At 38.5% G+C, this 17,809-nt stretch overlaps 1 pseudogene; it reads left to right on the top strand.

Annotated features, from left to right (window-relative positions):
• Window positions 1-16,838, top strand: part of LOC132562728 (ribosomal RNA processing protein 1 homolog B-like) — a 31,227-nt pseudogene extending 14,389 nt beyond the window's left edge.
• The last annotated feature ends 971 nt before the right edge of the window (window positions 16,839-17,809 follow it).

Genomic DNA, 17,809 nt, shown 5'->3' with positions numbered 1-17,809 from the left:
TCTTTGTTTTTTGTGACAGCACTGATGTAATGAAGAGGGTTTTTGCTCGTGTGTTTGGTGCGATACTGGAGCAAACGCTAGACGATGCATTGGAAGCAGCTAAAAAATTAATGGAGGTATGTTTTATAACAATGAAACACAAGCTCAACATTTCAATCGGTTTTCTCTTCTATGTTATTTTGTCACATGACTTTCTACCTGAGTGTACATCAGATTATACTACTGTGGAATGGTCCTGCAAATTCATTATTATCTCCCAGTAGCCGTCACACCAAGCGGTTAAAGCCACTGTGGCCTCTGAACCTCTTTATCACAAGCTTGCCACCTCTGGGACGCAGTACGAACTGCAAGTTGTTGTTTCTTTCCCGCTTTCCTCCACAACTGAATCCTGGCACATCCTGAAATTACTGGGCTGTTAATAGGACTTAAACCAACAATAAACTAAACTCCTATCAGAGAATTATCTCTGTAGTGGTGATTATAATGTCTGTGTTGTAGAGGAGAATTATCTGTGTAGTGGTGATTATAATGTCTGTGTTGTAGAGGAGAATTATCTGTGTAGTGGTGATTATAATGTCTGTGTTGTAGAGGAGAATTATCTGTGTAGTGGTGATTATAATGTCTGTGTTGTAGAGGAGAATTATCTGTGTAGTGGTGATTATAATGTCTGTGTTGTAGAGGAGAATTATCTGTGTAGTGGTGATTATAATGTCTGTGTTGTAGAGGAGAATTATCTCTGTAGTGGTGATTATAATGTCTGTGTTGTAGAGGAGAATTATCTCTGTAGTGGTGATTATAATGTCTGTGTTGTAGAGGAGAATTATCTCTGTAGTGGTGATTATAATGTCTGTGTTGTAGAGGAGAATTATCTCTGTATTGGTGATTATAATGTCTGTTGTAGAAAGAAGAGGAGGGATCCTGTTAGAAAATGCAGATGACTTGGACATGCCCGTAAGGTTACAGGTAAGCCATCTGTTAGATTACAGGTAAGCCATCTGTTAGATTAGAGGTAAGCCGTCTGTTAGGTTATAGGTAAGCAGCCTGTTAGGTTACAGGTGAGCCGCCTGTTAGATAACAGGTGAGCCGTCTGTTAGGTAACAGGTATGCCACCTGTTAGATTACAGTCAAGCCACCTGTTAGATTACAGGTGAGCTGTCTGTTAGATTACAGGTAAGCCTCCTGTTGGATTACAGGTAAGCCTCCTGTTGGGTTACAGGTATGCCACCTGATAGGTTACAGGTAAGCCACCTGTTAGATTGCAGGTAAGCCACCTGTTAGATTACAGGTAAGCCGCCTGTTAGATTACAGGAGAGCCTCCTGTTAGGTTACAGGTGAGCCGCCTGTTAGATTACAGGTTAGCCACCTGTTAGATTACAGGAGAGCCTCCTGTTAGGTTACAGTTAAGCAGTCTGTTAGGTTACAGTTAAGCAGTCTGTTAGATTACAGGTAAGCCACCTGTTAGATTACAGGTGAGCTGCCTCTTAGATTACAGGTATGCCAACTGTTAGATTACAGGTGAGCCGCCTGTTAGAGCACAGGTATGCCACCTGATAGATTACATGTAAGCCACCTGTTAGATTACAGGTAAGCCGTCTGTTAGATTACAGGTAAGCCGCCTGTTAGATTACAGGAGATCCTCCTGTTAGGTTACAGGTAAGCAGTCTGTTAGATTACAGGTAAGCCACCTGTTAGATTACACCTCCTGTTAGGTTACAGGTAAGCAGTCTGTTAGATTACAGGTAAGCCACCTGTTAGATTACAGGAGAGCCTCCTGTTAGGTTACAGGTAAGCAGTCTGTTAGATTACAGGTAAGCTGTTTGTTAGGTTACAGGTGAGCCTCCTGTTAGATTACAGGAGAGCCTCCTGTTAGGTTACAGGTAAGCAGTCTGTTAGATTACAGGTAAGCTGTTTGTTAGGTTACAGGTGAGCCTCCTGTTAGATTACAGGAGAGCCTCCAGTTAAGTTACAGGTAAGCAGTCTGTTAGATTACAGGTAAGCTGTCTGTTAGGTTACAGGTGAGCCTCCTGTTAGATTACAGGAGAGCCTCCTGTTAGGTTACAGGTAAGCAGTCTTTTAGGTTACAGGTTAACAGTCTGATAGATTATAGGTAAGCCACCTGTTAGATTACAGGTAAGCCACCAACATATGAACTCGGATCCATAGTAAAGGGTTAGCTTATTGCAAAGAGTTAAGTAGCATTTGCTCCCATTTGCTTTACAACAGAACACTGGTGGGCTTATTAGCAGACATTTGCTGATAAATACATTAATTTACGGCAGGGGACATGTATTGCATGCAACACTAACTGTAAGCTAACACTAACTGTAAGCTTGTTATAATTACAATAATAGATGTCTTTTTACAGTTTGACTACAGTGCTATCGCTGATCGTCTTTTCCAACTCGGCAGTGACAAGTTGTGTCGCACCAAAAATAGGACCATCCTTTACGAATGGGTCAAAAGGTAAGGTTGTTAATTCAACTCAAATCTTATACCCAAAGATTTTCCACTGTTTATCAGTGAGATATAACCAAACAGGAAATCAACAGCTTTAGCTGAAATAAAGATTTTAAAAACCTGCTTTTTATGACCCCCTGCATCCCACCTTAGGGGGAGGTTTGGAGTAATCACTTTTGTGTTTGTCTCTATGGAAACATTGTACACAAGATATCTCATGAACTCATACACTGATTTAGAACATATTTATATAATAGTATCACCCCACCTTGGTCTAGATCTGAAAAGATTTTGGTGGTCACAGGTCAGAGGTCACAATTGACTGCTTTTGGACTACAGAACATGGTCAAGTTTAAAGGTGACCCATTTCTTAGATAAAAAACACTTGTGACAGCTATCTGATGAATCCCTTTTTTATACCCATAGCTTCACACTACCAAGATCTTTATCTGCCAAGGCCAAAGGGCAAAGGTCACTATTAACCATTTTTGAAATGAAAAGCTTGCTTACATATTTCTTGAACCCCTTAAGAATTTAAATTGATTTAGATCAGAAGACAAGAGATGTGTGCTCCTGTTTACTTTGCTTTATAAAATATGTTTTTAATTACAATTTTAGCAGTAAAATATTATAAGATCAATTTTCTGAATTTTTTAATCATTATTGTAGTTTAAACACTGTATGACCAAGGTCAAGGTCAGATTAAGTTCAAAGGTCAATTTGTCACAAGTTCCTGTCAAAAAATAAAAAAAGGAACTGTATTTCAGCTGTTAATATGCAAAACAATATATTACATTTTTAGGTCACATAAGACAAGGTTTCTGTAAACTTACAGAGATAGATTGCCACATATTTAACAGATAAACACAGGTTACAATATTTACATTTATTACAATTTACAAGGATGATGCTGTAAGCAATAATGTATCACACCAGTAATATCTACAATATTACCGTAATTAAACTGTATTCTCAACACTATCACAAAGTCTACCAAATCCTAAATAGTTAGCTCCCCTGGTACGACAACCCACACAATATTGTCAGTAGATTCCTCTAACCTTCATAATTCCATTTTTTCTGTTATGTATTTTTTAAGTGTTGGATGAGGGCAAAAATCCATATTTTTCTGTTACAGATTTCGAGAATTGGATCAGGGCATCATTACTAAAGAGGAATACATTGCTCCTGGCATCAGTAAGAGACTGCATAAAAAGAAGAAAAAAACTAAAACCAGAAAAAGAAAAGGTCAGATTTCATTTGAATTGTATCTTTGGCTTAAATAAGGGAAGTAAATTTCAACTACCATTACGTTGATTGTGGATTAAAATAATAAATGGATTATAGAGAGAAGCTCATTCATTTTACAATCTCATCTGACCTGTGGTCAATATGACATGAAGCCATTGTTTTTCATCTGGCACGGTGTGGCGTCTGTTATAAACTTTTAAACTTTTCTCCACTTCTAGTGGTGCTATAAATTAAAAAAAAAATGGCAGCCATGGTAACCATTTTGTAACATGGTTACGTGATTGTTTTTGGACATTCCTGTTTTACTCTTACTTTAAAAAGTTCCACAAGATCTGAAACATAAAGGATCCACAGATGGTGCTGTTTTTAGTTTTTGGGTCTGTCCATTATCCAATATGGCAGTCATAGTTGTCAACTTGAAACACATAGTTATACTCTATTGTTTATTCAATAACATATTTAGATGTTTCATTTAATGTTAATAATTATGACAATACTAGCATTTCTTTCTTGTTTAAGCTTGCTTACCACACTTTTCACACAAAAGGCCTCCTTGTTATTTCTCTTGAAGTAAGATCTAGACCTTCTTCAGGGTTCCAGATTTCTCTTGCAGTAAGATCTAGACCTTCTTCAGAGTTCCAGATTTCTCTTGAAGTAAGATCTAGACCTTCTTCAGAGTTCCAGATTTCTCTTGCAGTAAGATCTAGACCTTCTTCAGAGTTCCAGATTTCTCTTGCAGTAAGATCTTCCAGATTCTTGAAGTAAGATCAGAGTTCCAGATTTCTCTTGATTTCTCTTGCAGTAAGATCTAGACCTTCTTGCAGTAAGATCTAGACCTTCTTCAGGGTTCCAGATTTCTCTTGCAGTAAGATCTAGACCTTCTTCAGGGTTCCAGATTTCTCTTGAAGTAAGATCTAGACCTTCTTCAGAGTTCCAGATTTCTCTTGAAGTAAGATCTAGACCTTCTTCAGAGTTCTTCAGAGTTCCAGATTTCTCTTGAAGTAAGATCTAGACCTTCTTCAGAGTTCCAGATTTCTCTTGAAGTAAGATCTAGACCTTCTTCAGAGTTCCAGATTTCTCTTGAAGTAAGATCTAGACCTTCTTCAGAGTTCCAGATTTCTCTTGAGTAAGATCTAGACCTTCTTCAGAGTTCCAGACCTCTTGAAGTAAGATCTAAGATTCTTTCTCTTGCAGTAAGATCTAGACCTTCTTCAGAGTTCCAGATTTCTCTTGCAGTAAGATCTAGACCTTCTTCAGGGTTCCAGATTTCTCTTGCAGTAAGATCTAGACCTTCTTCAGGGTTCCAGATTTCTCTTGCAGTAAGATCTAGACATCTAGACCTTCTTCAGATCTAGACCTTCTTCAGAGTTTCTCTTGAAGATTTCTTTGAAGATTTCTCTTGCAGATCTAGACCTTCTTCAGAGTTCCAGATTTCTCTTGCAGTAAGATCTAGACCTTCTTCAGAGTTCCAGATTTCTCTTGAAGTAAGATCTAGACCTTCTTCAGAGTTCCAGATTTCTCTTGAAGTAAGATCTAGACCTTCTTCAGAGTTCCAGATTTCTCTTGCAGTAAGATCTAGACCTTCTTCAGAGTTCCAGATTTCTCTTGAAGTAAGATCTAGACCTTCTTCAGGGTTCCAGATTTCTCTTGAAGTAAGATCTAGACCTTCTTCAGAGTTCCAGATTTCTCTTGCAGTAAGATCTAGACCTTCTTCAGGGTTCCAGATTTCTCTTGAAGTAAGATCTAGTCCTTCTTCAGAGTTCCAGATTTCTCTTGAAATAAGATCAAGACCTTCAGAGTTCCAGATTTCTCTTGGCCCTTAGTTGAAAGAGGAAACTATGTTGATTTTTTGGCAGTGTCGCAATACAAATGTATCAATTGGTGAATGTTTGTTTTCATTTTAACATCTGTTTGCCTTTATGTTTTAGTAATTCTGTATGCAATTGATACTTTAATTGATTTTCATATCGTTCTCCTTTAAATTAACAAAGTTGTGAAACTATGACATAACCTGTTACAAAAAAGAATGATTAAATGTTATTTCTGTTTCTAATTAAAATTCAAGACAAAGGCATTTCCTTCATAAAAATAATGTTGCTAAAAATCTGACAGAAGCAACATCATTTATATTTTTTTATTGGCCCACCATCATCAGATGGTGGCTATTCAAATTTCTCTGTGTTAATGGTCTGTCATCTGTCTATCTGTCCATAAACAATTTTTGTTATCGCTATTTCTTGAGAACTGCTGTATAGATCTTTCTCAAGTTTCTTGTATAGATTCCTTTTGGTCCCTAGTTGTGGTCGACAGACAGCCATCTTTGACTTTGATTTTTGCAATTTTGTTATCGCTATTTCTTAAGAAGTGTTCTATAGATCTTTCTCAAATTTCAAGTATAGGTTCCTTTAGGTCCCAGGTTGTGCCTATATGAGATTGAGGCTGATCAGAAAAACAAAATGGCCAACAGGTAATCATCTTGGATTTTGCCTGGTAAAGATTGTTATTGTTATTTCTAAAGAAGTACTAAATTTCATATGTATGTTACCTTTGATCTCTCCTTGTGCACATTTGATTTTGAGACTGATCAGAAGTAACAAAATGGCTTTCATGTGGCCATTTTGGATTTGGAAGGTAAATATTATCATTGCTATTTCTTCAAAGGAATGTTCAAATGTCTTATCATTAAGAGCAAGAACAGAGAAGAGAAGAAAAAAGAAAGGAATCAATCCAACTTTCAGTTGCATATAAAAATCAAACAATGGTGGGCGTATATAAAAATCAAACAATGGTGGGCGTATATAAAAATCAAACAATGGTGGGCGTATATAAAAATCAAACAATGGTGGGCATATATAAAAATCAAACAATGGTGGGCGTATATAAAAATCAAACAATGGTGGGCGTATATAAAAATCAAACAGTGGTGGGCGTATATAAAAATCAAACAGTGGTGGGCGTATATAAAAATCAAACAGTGGTTGGCGTATATAAGAATCAAACAGTGGTGGGCGTTAAGATCCCTCTTGGATCTCTTGTTCTATTGTTATTTTGTTTATTGGCTGTTTCTGCTTGTTTGGGGTACAGGATATCATTATCAACATTATACTTTTTAGAGCCTTTTAATGTACCTATTTAGACAAACATGGTATGGTGTAACATATTAAATACAAATACCAAAAACATATATGTTTTACTTATCTTCTCCAAAAGTAAAAAAAGTCATTCAGATCAGTCTTGTTCCACAGGAAACTCCACATCAACAGACTCATTTGATGCAGAAGGGGAGATAACTCCAATCAAGAAACATAAATCTGAGGCTGGATCAGAGATGGATGAAAATAGTGAAGGAAAGGAAAAGAAAAACAAAAAACTGGGAAGTGCTGACGGTGAACCAAATCAGAATGTTAAAACAAAAGATATCAAGAAGAAAAAGAAAACTAAACAAAACATTACAGAGAAGGTTTTATATGACAGTTGTGATGACGAAGGCAGTAGTGTTTTAAATGAGTTACAAAATGATTGCACTGATACAGAAAGCAGTGGAAAAGAGAAGAAAGTTGCTCATATAGAAAGCAATACCAATGCTGTTAAAAAGAAAAGAAGTGCAAAGTGTGCAGATTTGAGAGATTCCTGTGATTTGTTCACAGGTACTTCATCATCAGATTTGTCTGCTCTACCAGCTACACTAGACAACACTACTGAAAAAGGGTCTGAAACTCAAGAAGAGATTGAAATCTGGATACCGAACAAAAAATATAAGGGAAAAACAAAATCCCCTCTGGACCTATCAGGAAAAGAATTGCCGGGTTCCAAGTTTGCCAAGTTTGATACAAGTATATCAACACCACCAGCATTCTTGAGGAAAGCTGTTGCCAAGGCTACACCGAAATCTGACAAGAAGAAATTGGTATATTAAAAAAATACCTCGCATAATTACAGATAAGCTGTCAATTCTATGTAGATTCTAGGTTATTTAGGTTACACATCCTCTCCTGTTTATATACTTCCCTCTAAAACTTCATGAGACAAGAGCCCTCCAAAGGTCATTGAGAGCGTCGGTTCCAATCAACTTCTTTGTTTAAGTTTACTTTGAGATTTGACCTAAGTTGGTGAGCATAGGTGTTTTACAGGGGTTCCATTTATAACAAGTTGCTTAAACTTTAGTCAAAGATTGTTAATTCTCTTGGACAGGAGAGTAGTATCAAGGGGTCAGAGATTGTTAATTCTCTCTGACAGGAGGGTAGTGTCAAGGGGTCAGAGATTGTTAATTCTCTTGGACTGGAGGGTAGTGTCAAGGGGTCAGAGATTGTTAATTCTCTTGGACTGGAGGGTAGTGTCAAGGGGTCAGAGATTGTTAATTCTCTCTGACAGGAGGGTAGTGTCAAGGGGTCAGAGATTGTTAATTCTCTCTGACAGGAGAGTAGTGTCAAGGGGTCAGAGATTGTTAATTCTCTCTGACAGGAGGGTAGTGTCAAGGGGTCAGAGATTGTTAATTCTCTCTGACAGGAGGGTAGTGTCAAGGGGTCAGAGATTGTTAATTCTCTCTGACAGGAGGGTAGTGTCTAGGGGTCAGAGATTGTTAATCCTCTCTGACAGGAGGGTAGTGTCAAGGGGTCAGAGATTGTTAATCCTCTTTGACTGGAGGTTAGTGTCAAGGGGTCAGAGATTGTTAATTCTCTTGGACTGGAGGGTAGTGTCTAGGGGTCAGAGATTGTTAATCCTCTTTGACTGGAGGGTAGTGTCTAGGGGTCAGAGATTGTTAATCCTCTTTGACTGGAGTGTAGTGTCTAGGGGTCAGAGATTGTTAATCCTCTTTGACTGGAGGTTAGTGTCTAGGGGTCAGAGATTGTTAATCCTCTTTGACTGGAGGTTAGTGTCTAGGGGTCAGAGATTGTTAATCCTCTTTGACTGGAGGTTAGTGTCTAGGGGTCAGAGATTGTTAATCCTCTTTGACTGGAGGTTAGTGTCTAGGGGTCAGAGATTGTTAATCCTCTTTGACTGGAGGTTAGTGTCTAGGGGTCAGAGATTGTTAATCCTCTTTGACTGGAGGTTAGTGTCTAGGGGTCAGAGATTGTTAATCCTCTTTGACTGGAGGTTAGTGTCTAGGGGTCAGAGATTGTTAATCCTCTTTGACTGGAGGTTAGTGTCTAGGGGTCAGAGATTGTTAATCCTCTTTGACTGGAGGTTAGTGTCTAGGGGTCAGAGATTGTTAATCCTCTTTGACTGGAGGTTAGTGTCTAGGGGTCAGAGATTGTTAATCCTCTTTGACTGGAGGTTAGTGTCTAGGGGTCAGAGATTGTTAATCCTCTTTGACTGGAGGTTAGTATCTAGGGGTCAGAGATTGTTAATCCTCTTTGACTGGAGGTTAGTGTCTAGGGGTCAGAGATTGTTAATCCTCTTTGACTGGAGGTTAGTGTCTAGGGGTCAGAGATTCTTAATCCTCTTGTTAATCCTCTTTGACTGGAGGTTAGTGTCTAGGGGTCAGAGATTGTTAATCCTCTTTGACTGGAGGTTAGTGTCTAGGGGTCAGAGATTGTTAATCCTCTTTGACTGGAGGTTAGTGTCTAGGGGTCAGAGATTGTTAATCCTCTTTGACTGGAGGTTAGTGTCTAGGGGTCAGAGATTGTTAATTCTCTCTGACTGGAGGTTAGTGTCTAGGGGTCAGAGATTGTTAATCCTCTTTGACTGGAGGTTAGTGTCTAGGGGTCAGAGATTGTTAATCCTCTTTGACTGGAGGTTAGTGTCTAGGGGTCAGAGATTGTTAATTCTCTTTGACTGGAGGTTAGTGTCTAGGGGTCAGAGATTGTTAATCCTCTTTGACTGGAGGTTAGTGTCTAGGGGTCAGAGATTGTTAATCCTCTTTGACTGGAGGTTAGTGTCTAGGGGTCAGAGATTGTTAATCCTCTTTGACTGGAGGTTAGTGTCTAGGGGTCAGAGATTGTTAATCCTCTTTGACTGGAGGTTAGTGTCTAGGGGTCAGAGATTGTTAATCCTCTTTGACTGGAGGTTAGTGTCTAGGGGTCAGAGATTGTTAATCCTCTTTGACTGGAGGTTAGTGTCTAGGGGTCAGAGATTGTTAATCCTCTTTGACTGGAGGTTAGTGTCTAGGGGTCAGAGATTGTTAATCCTCTTTGACTGGAGGTTAGTGTCTAGGGGTCAGAGATTGTTAATCCTCTTTGACTGGAGGTTAGTGTCTAGGGGTCAGAGATTGTTAATCCTCTTTGACTGGAGGTTAGTGTCTAGGGGTCAGAGATTGTTAATCCTCTTTGACTGGAGGTTAGAGAGATTGTTAATCCTCTTTGACTGGAGGTTAGTGTCTAGGGGTCAGAGATTGTTAATCCTCTTTGACTGGAGGTTAGTGTCTAGGGGTCAGAGATTGTTAATCCTCTTTGACTGGAGGTTAGTGTCTAGGGGTCAGAGATTGTTAATCCTCTTTGACTGGAGGTTAGTGTCTAGGGGTCAGAGATTGTTAATCCTCTTTGACTGGAGGTTAGTGTCTAGGGGTCAGAGATTGTTAATCCTCTTTACTGGAGAGATTGTTAATCCTCTTTGACTGGAGGTTAGTGTCTAGGGGTCAGAGATTGTTAATCCTCTTTGACTGGAGGTTAGTGTCTAGGGGTCAGAGATTGTTAATCCTCTTTGACTGGAGGTTAGTGTCTAGGGGTCAGGGGTGTCAGAGATTGTTAATCCTCTTTGACTGGAGGTTAGTGTCTAGGGGTCAGAGATTGTTAATCCTCTTTGACTGGAGGTTAGTGTCTAGGGGTCAGAGATTGTTAATCCTCTTTGACTGGAGGTTAGTGTCTAGGTTAATCCTCTTTGACTGGTCAGAGATTGTTAATCCTCTTTGACTGGAGGTTAGTGTCTAGGGGTCAGAGATTGTTAATCCTCTTTGACTGGAGGTTAGTGTCTAGGGGTCAGAGATTGTTAATCCTCTTTGACTGGAGGTTAGTGTCTAGGGGTCAGAGATTGTTAATCCTCTTTGACTGGAGGTTAGTGTCTAGGGGTCAGAGATTGTTAATCCTCTTTGACTGGAGGTTAGTGTCTAGGGGTCAGAGATTGTTAATCCTCTTTGACTGGAGGTTAGTGTCTAGGGGTCAGAGATTGTTAATCCTCTTTGACTGGAGGTTAGTGTCTAGGGGTCAGAGATTGTTAATCCTCTTTGACTGGAGGTTAGTGTCTAGGGGTCAGAGATTGTTAATCCTCTTTGACTGGAGGTTAGTGTCTAGGGGTCAGAGATTGTTAATCCTCTTTGACTGGAGGTTAGTGTCTGACTGGAGGTTAGTGTCTAGGGGTCAGAGATTGTTAATCCTCTTTGACTGGAGGTTAGTGTCTAGGGGTCAGAGATTGTTAATCCTCTTTGACTGGAGGTTAGTGTCTAGGGGTCAGAGATTGTTAATCCTCTTTGACTGGAGGTTAGTGTCTAGGGGTCAGAGATTGTTAATCCTCTTTGACTGGAGGTTAGTGTCTAGGGGTCAGAGATTGTTAATCCTCTTTGACTGGAGGTCTTTTGTTAGGGAGGTCTAGGGGTCAGAGATTGTTAATCCTCTTTGACTGGAGGTTAGTGTCTAGGGGTCAGAGATTGTTAATCCTCTTTGACTGGAGGTTAGTGTCTAGGGGTCAGAGATTGTTAATCCTCTTTGACTGGAGGTTAGTGTCTAGGGGTCAGAGATTGTTAATCCTCTTTGACTGGAGGTTAGTGTCTAGGGGTCAGAGATTGTTAATCCTCTTTGACTGGAGGTTAGTGTCTATAGGTCAGAGATTGTTAATCCTCTTTGACTGGAGGTTAGTGTCTAGGGGTCAGAGATTGTTAATCCTCTTTGACTGGAGGTTAGTGTCTAGGGGTCAGAGATTGTTAATCCTCTTTGACTGGAGGTTAGTGTCTAGGGGTCAGAGATTGTTAATCCTCTTTGACTGGAGGTTAGTGTCTAGGGGTCAGAGATTGTTAATCCTCTTTGACTGGAGGTTAGTGTCTAGAGATTGTTAATCCTCTTTGACTGGAGGTTAGTGTCTAGGGGTCAGAGATTGTTAATCCTCTTTGACTGGAGGTTAGTGTCTAGGGGTCAGAGATTGTTAATCCTCTTTGACTGGAGGTTAGTGTCTAGGGGTCAGAGATTGTTAATCCTCTTTGACTGGAGGTTAGTGTCTAGGGGTCAGAGATTGTTAATCCTCTTTGACTGGAGGTTAGTGTCTAGGGGTCAGAGATTGTTAATCCTCTTTGACTGGAGGTTAGTGTCTAGGGGTCAGAGATTGTTAATCCTCTTTGACTTAATCCTCTTTGACTGGAGGTTAGTGTCTAGGGGTCAGAGATTGTTAATCCTCTTTGACTGGAGGTTAGTGTCTAGGGGTCAGAGATTGTTAATCCTCTTTGACTGGAGGTTAGTGTCTAGGGGTCAGAGATTGTTAATCCTCTTTGACTGGAGGTTAGTGTCTAGGGGTCAGAGATTGTTAATCCTCTTTGACTGGAGGTTAGTGTCTAGGGGTCAGAGATTGTTAATCCTCTTTGACTGGAGGTTAGTGTCTAGGGGTCAGAGATTGTTAATCCTCTTTGACTGGAGGTTAGTGTCTAGGGGTCAGAGATTGTTAATCCTCTTTGACTGGAGGTTAGTGTCTAGGGGTCAGAGATTGTTAATCCTCTTTGACTGGAGGTTAGTGTCTAGGGGTCAGAGATTGTTAATCCTCTTTGACTGGAGGTTAGTGTCTAGGGGTCAGAGATTGTTAATCCTCTTTGACTGGAGGTTAGTGTCTAGGGGTCAGAGATTGTTAATCCTCTTTGACTGGAGGTTAGTGTCTAGGGGTCAGAGATTGTTAATCCTCTTTGACTGGAGGTTAGTGTCTATGGGTCAGAGATTGTTAATCCTCTTTGACTGGAGGTTAGTGTCTAGGGGTCAGAGATTGTTAATCCTCTTTGACTGGAGGTTAGTGTCTAGGGGTCAGAGATTGTTAATCCTCTTTGACTGGAGGTTAGTGTCTAGGGGTCAGAGATTGTTAATCCTCTTTGACTGGATAATCCTCTTTTGACTGGAGGTTAGTGTCTAGGGGTCAGAGATTGTTAATCCTCTTTGACTGGAGGTTAGTGTCTAGGGGTCAGAGATTGTTAATCCTCTTTGACTGGAGGTTAGTGTCTAGGGGTCAGAGATTGTTAATCCTCTTTGACTGGAGGTTAGTGTCTAGGGGTCAGAGATTGTTAATCCTCTTTGACTGGAGGTTAGTGTCTAGGGGTCAGAGATTGTTAATCCTCTTTGACTGGAGGTTAGTGTCTAGGGGTCAGAGATTGTTAATCCTCTTTGACTGGAGGTTAGTGTCTAGGGGTCAGAGATTGTTAATCCTCTTTGACTGGAGGTTAGTGTCTAGGGGTCAGAGATTGTTAATCCTCTTTGACTGGAGGTTAGTGTCTAGGGGTCAGAGATTGTTAATCCTCTTTGACTGGAGGTTAGTGTCTAGGGGTCAGAGATTGTTAATCCTCTTTGACTGGAGGTTAGTGTCTAGGGGTCAGAGATTGTTAATCCTCTTTGACTGGAGGTTAGTAGTGTTAATCTCTTTGAGGGGTCAGAGATTGTTAATCCTCTTTGACTGGAGGTTAGTGTCTAGGGGTCAGAGATTGTTAATCCTCTTTGACTGGAGGTTAGTGTCTAGGGGTCAGAGATTGTTAATCCTCTTTGACTGGAGGTTAGTGTCTAGGGGTCTGAGAGATTGTTAATCCTCTTTGACTGGAGGTTAGTGTCTAGGGGTCAGAGATTGTTAATCCTCTCTGACTGGAGGTTAGTGTCTAGGGGTCAGAGATTGTTAATCCTCTTTGACTGGAGGTTAGTGTCTAGGGGTCAGAGATTGTTAATCCTCTTTGACTGGAGGTTAGTGTCTAGGGGTCAGAGATTGTTAATCCTCTTTGACTGGAGGTTAGTGTCTAGGGGTCAGAGATTGTTAATCCTCTTTGACTGGAGGTTAGTGTCTAGGGGTCAGAGATTGTTAATCCTCTTTGACTGGAGGTTAGTGTCTAGGGGTCAGAGATTGTTAATCCTCTCTGACTGGAGGTTAGTGTCTAGGGGTCAGAGATTGTTAATCCTCTCTGACTGGAGGTTAGTGTCTAGGGGTCAGAGATTGTTAATCCTCTTTGACTGGAGGTTAGTGTCTAGGGGTCAGAGATTGTTAATCCTCTTTGACTGGAGGTTAGTGTCTAGGGGTCGGAGATTTTGTAAAAGCAATTTTTAGATTGAATGATTACCACAATTATTTGTTGTATTAGTGTGATGAGGATTAATGATAGGAAAAATGAGATCAGAGCAGCAATGAAACAAAATCTCAACAGCGGGTTTGTCATTGGTGTAATTAACACTAGTGATCGTCTTGATTTTCAGGATCCTGCAACCATGTCACCAGTCCTGTCACCTCCTGATGGCCGAAAACATGTCAGTTTTAACATGAACAAGAATCAAGCTAAAGGTGAGTGTGATTTGCAGAATCATCCCAGGTTTTAAGGTCCTGATAAGCTGGTAATTGAAGTTAAGTACTACAGATTAACCTGGTCATATTTGCATAATTCTAACACATTTTAATATTAAAATATCAAGAACTATCAATATTTTTTTGTCATGAACATCGGCAGTACATTTCATTTGTAGTGTGCTTTGTCATCTTGACCAACAATTATAGAACACGAGTGCTGCAGGCACTCTCGGCTGCTTGTGTCTCCTTTTTCAGGAGTTTCTGTGAAAATATTTTTATTGTTCATATTTTGTCTTGGTTTGAATTAAGATTATGTTGACATGTTTATATTCTTTGTCATGCTCCCCAAATATTTTCAGGTCAGCATATAGTCGCCACCTTGTCCCCTATCCGTCCCTCCTTACCCATTTGGTGTCTGGAACTTTGCCCACAGTCAAGGGAGGATAATGAAACTTAGTGTATACATTGATCATACAAAGAACACACGCACTGTACCAAATGCAGGGCCCACAATCCCCTAATTACAGCGTTCTTGCCCTTTGTTAAAATTTTGTGCCTAGAGCAAAACTTTAAATTGCTTGCATTTTAACTAGGATAATGAAACTTGGTTGCATTGATCTTACAAAGACAATGTGCAGTGAACCAGATTCAGGGCCCCTCTCAATTACAGAGTTATTGACCTTTGTTAAAAATGCCTTATTTAGAGCATAGCTTTGCCAGCATTTAAACTAGGATGTTTTAACGTGATGTATAAGGTAAGGTGCAGTGTAGCAAAGGCAGGGCCTGTGACCCTTTAGTTCAGAGTTATCGCCCTTTGTTAAAATTTCATGTCATGAGCAAAGCTTAGCTTGCATTAAAACTAGGATGATGAATCTTTCGTGTGTACATTGGTCATACTAAGAAAATGTGCTGGACATCAAATATAAATTAAATGGCATGCAACCCCTTAAGTACAGAATTATTAAAAGTTTGTGTCGTGATACTATATTATAATATATATAATAATATTATAAGAAAATATGAAGTTGTCAGTTTCTTTTTAGTTTAGATAACTGTGTTTTAGGTTAATTTTATTAATATAATTACGTACAGAAAAATGTTGACAACTGTGGTTTAGGTTAATTTTATTAAGATGATTACGTACAGAAAAATGTTGACAACTGTGGTTTAGGTTAATTTTATTAATATAATTACGTACAGAAAAATGTTGACAACTGTGTTTTAGGTTAATTTTATTGATATAATTACGTACAGAAAAACGTTGACAACTGTGTTTTAGGTTAATTTTATTGATATAATTACGTACAGAAAAACGTTGACAACTGTGTTTTGTGTTTTAGGTAAGTTTTATTGATATAATTACGTACAGACAAACGTTGACAACTGTGTTTTAGGTAATTTTATTGATATAATTACGTACAGAAAAACGTTGACAACTGTGTTTTAGGTAAGTTTTATTGATATAATTACGTACAGAAAAACGTTGACAACTGTGTTTTAGGTAAGTTTTATTGATATAATTACGTACAGAAAAACGTTGACAACTGTGTTTTAGGTAAGTTTTATTGATATAATTACGTACAGAAAAACGTTGACACCTGTGTTTTAGGTAAGCTTTATTGATATAATTACGTACAGACAAACGTTGACAACTGTGTTTTAGGTAATTTTATTGATATAATTACGTACAGAAAAACGTTGACAACTGTGTTTTAGGTGATTGATATAATTACGTACAGAAAAACGTTGACAACTGTGTTTTAGGTAGTTTTATTGATATAATTACGTACAGAAAAACGTTGACAACTGTGTTTTAGGTTAATTTTATTGATATAATTACGTACAGAAAAACGTTGACAACTGTGTTTTAGGTAAGTTTTATTGATATAATTACGTACAGAAAAACGTTGACAACTGTGTTTTAGGTAGTTTTATTGATATAATTACGTACAGAAAAACGTTGACAACTGTGTTTTAGGTTAATTTTATTGATATAATTACGTACAGAAAAACGTTGACAACTGTGTTTTAGGTTAATTTTATTGATATAATTACGTACAGAAAAACGTTGACAACTGTGTTTTAGGTAAGTTTTATTGATATAATTACGTACAGACAAACATTGACAACTGTGTTTTAGGTAAGTTTTATTGATATAATTATGTACAGAAAAACGTTGACAACTGTGTTTTAGGTTAATTTTATTGATATAATTACGTACAGAAAAACGTTGACAACTGTGTTTTAGGTAAGTTTTATTGATATAATTACGTACAGACAAACGTTGACTCTTTAAACCCAATTAGCATCCCTGTAGGGATAGCACTTTCACAAGTATGATTGATTAAACACATTTTGTTTTCCTTGTAGAATTTAACAAGAAAACCTTGATAGAGAGTAAGGAAGTAGCCTTTAACCCTGACAGAACCCCTGACCAGAGCATCCTGAAATCTCCACCAACTACAAGGTCAATGACACTGAAGAGAAATATGACATCAAGGTCATCCAAACGTGCAAAGGCCACAGACTTTTTCTGATAAGATTGTAAAGGCCACAGACTTTTTCTGATAAGATTGTAAAGGCCACAGACTTTTTCTGATAAGATCGTAAAGAAGTATATTTCATTTTAAAAACTTTACTAGCATATGAATTCTGTTTACCAATAAAAGTGATTATTTTTTAAATATGAAGCATGCGTGAAGGATTCATTTGATAGTTATGTTGCAATGCTTACCATGGTAACCATAAAGTCATTCATTTGCATGGGAATAAGATTTCTTGGCTTTCAAAACAAAAACAAAAAAACCCCACAGAAACAAACACATTGGTTTCTTGATTTAATCTTTCCCACCAAATCTGCTAGTACTATAATCTTTTATACCTTTATAAATTCATGGATACTGAGAACCCGTGCATTCAAAACAAATTAATTGACAATTAATGGTTTTACAAATTAATTGACAATTAATGGTTTTACAAATTAATTGACAATTAATGGTTTTACAAATTAATTGACAATTAATGGTTTTACAAATTAATTGACAATTAATGGTTTTACAGTTTCTCATCTTTAAGGATGTTCAGTGACAAAGAAGTAACAGAGATCGAGGGAGTCATAGGTCAAAGGGAACACGGGAGTCAAGGTGGAAATGATCAAATTTGTTAATCAGTGTACACTCCAGTAACAGCTTCTGATTAATAGAAAGAACTACAATAATGGTGTTAGCCAGTTCCTTGCCTCTGTTGAAGTCTACAATGTTCCTTCAATTTAGTGGTCAGAATATTTCAGAACATTATCTTCAGGTTGGTAATGTCAATAGAATAAATGTTCTTGTATCACTGTCAATAGAGGACTTGAGTGTGACATTCGATGACTACACAGTAGTGGTCAGACAGATGACCAGTGAGAAGGGTTCCAGTGTTGACATACTTAGTGTACAAGATGGTAAGGAATCGACTAACTTTTGGCTCTATTGTAATCCAGTGTACACAAAGATTACAAATTATCTGAAGAGATGGACAGCAGAAAAACAATAACACAGCCCCAAAATACAAATAATGTAAATGCAATTAATCTTAACACTTTAAATTTTGTTATCGTCCTAAAGTATCCTTAGACAGGCCTTCACACGTCTGTTCTCCATACAGGTACTCTTCTCTC

Source organism: Ylistrum balloti, unplaced genomic scaffold (assembly GCF_031769215.1).
Source record: "Ylistrum balloti isolate Yb309-2 unplaced genomic scaffold, AGI_CSIRO_Ybal_v1 Utg371494, whole genome shotgun sequence".
NCBI classification, from domain to species: Eukaryota; Metazoa; Mollusca; class Bivalvia; order Pectinida; family Pectinidae; genus Ylistrum; species Ylistrum balloti.
This window is presented reverse-complemented; position numbering and strand designations above follow the sequence as displayed.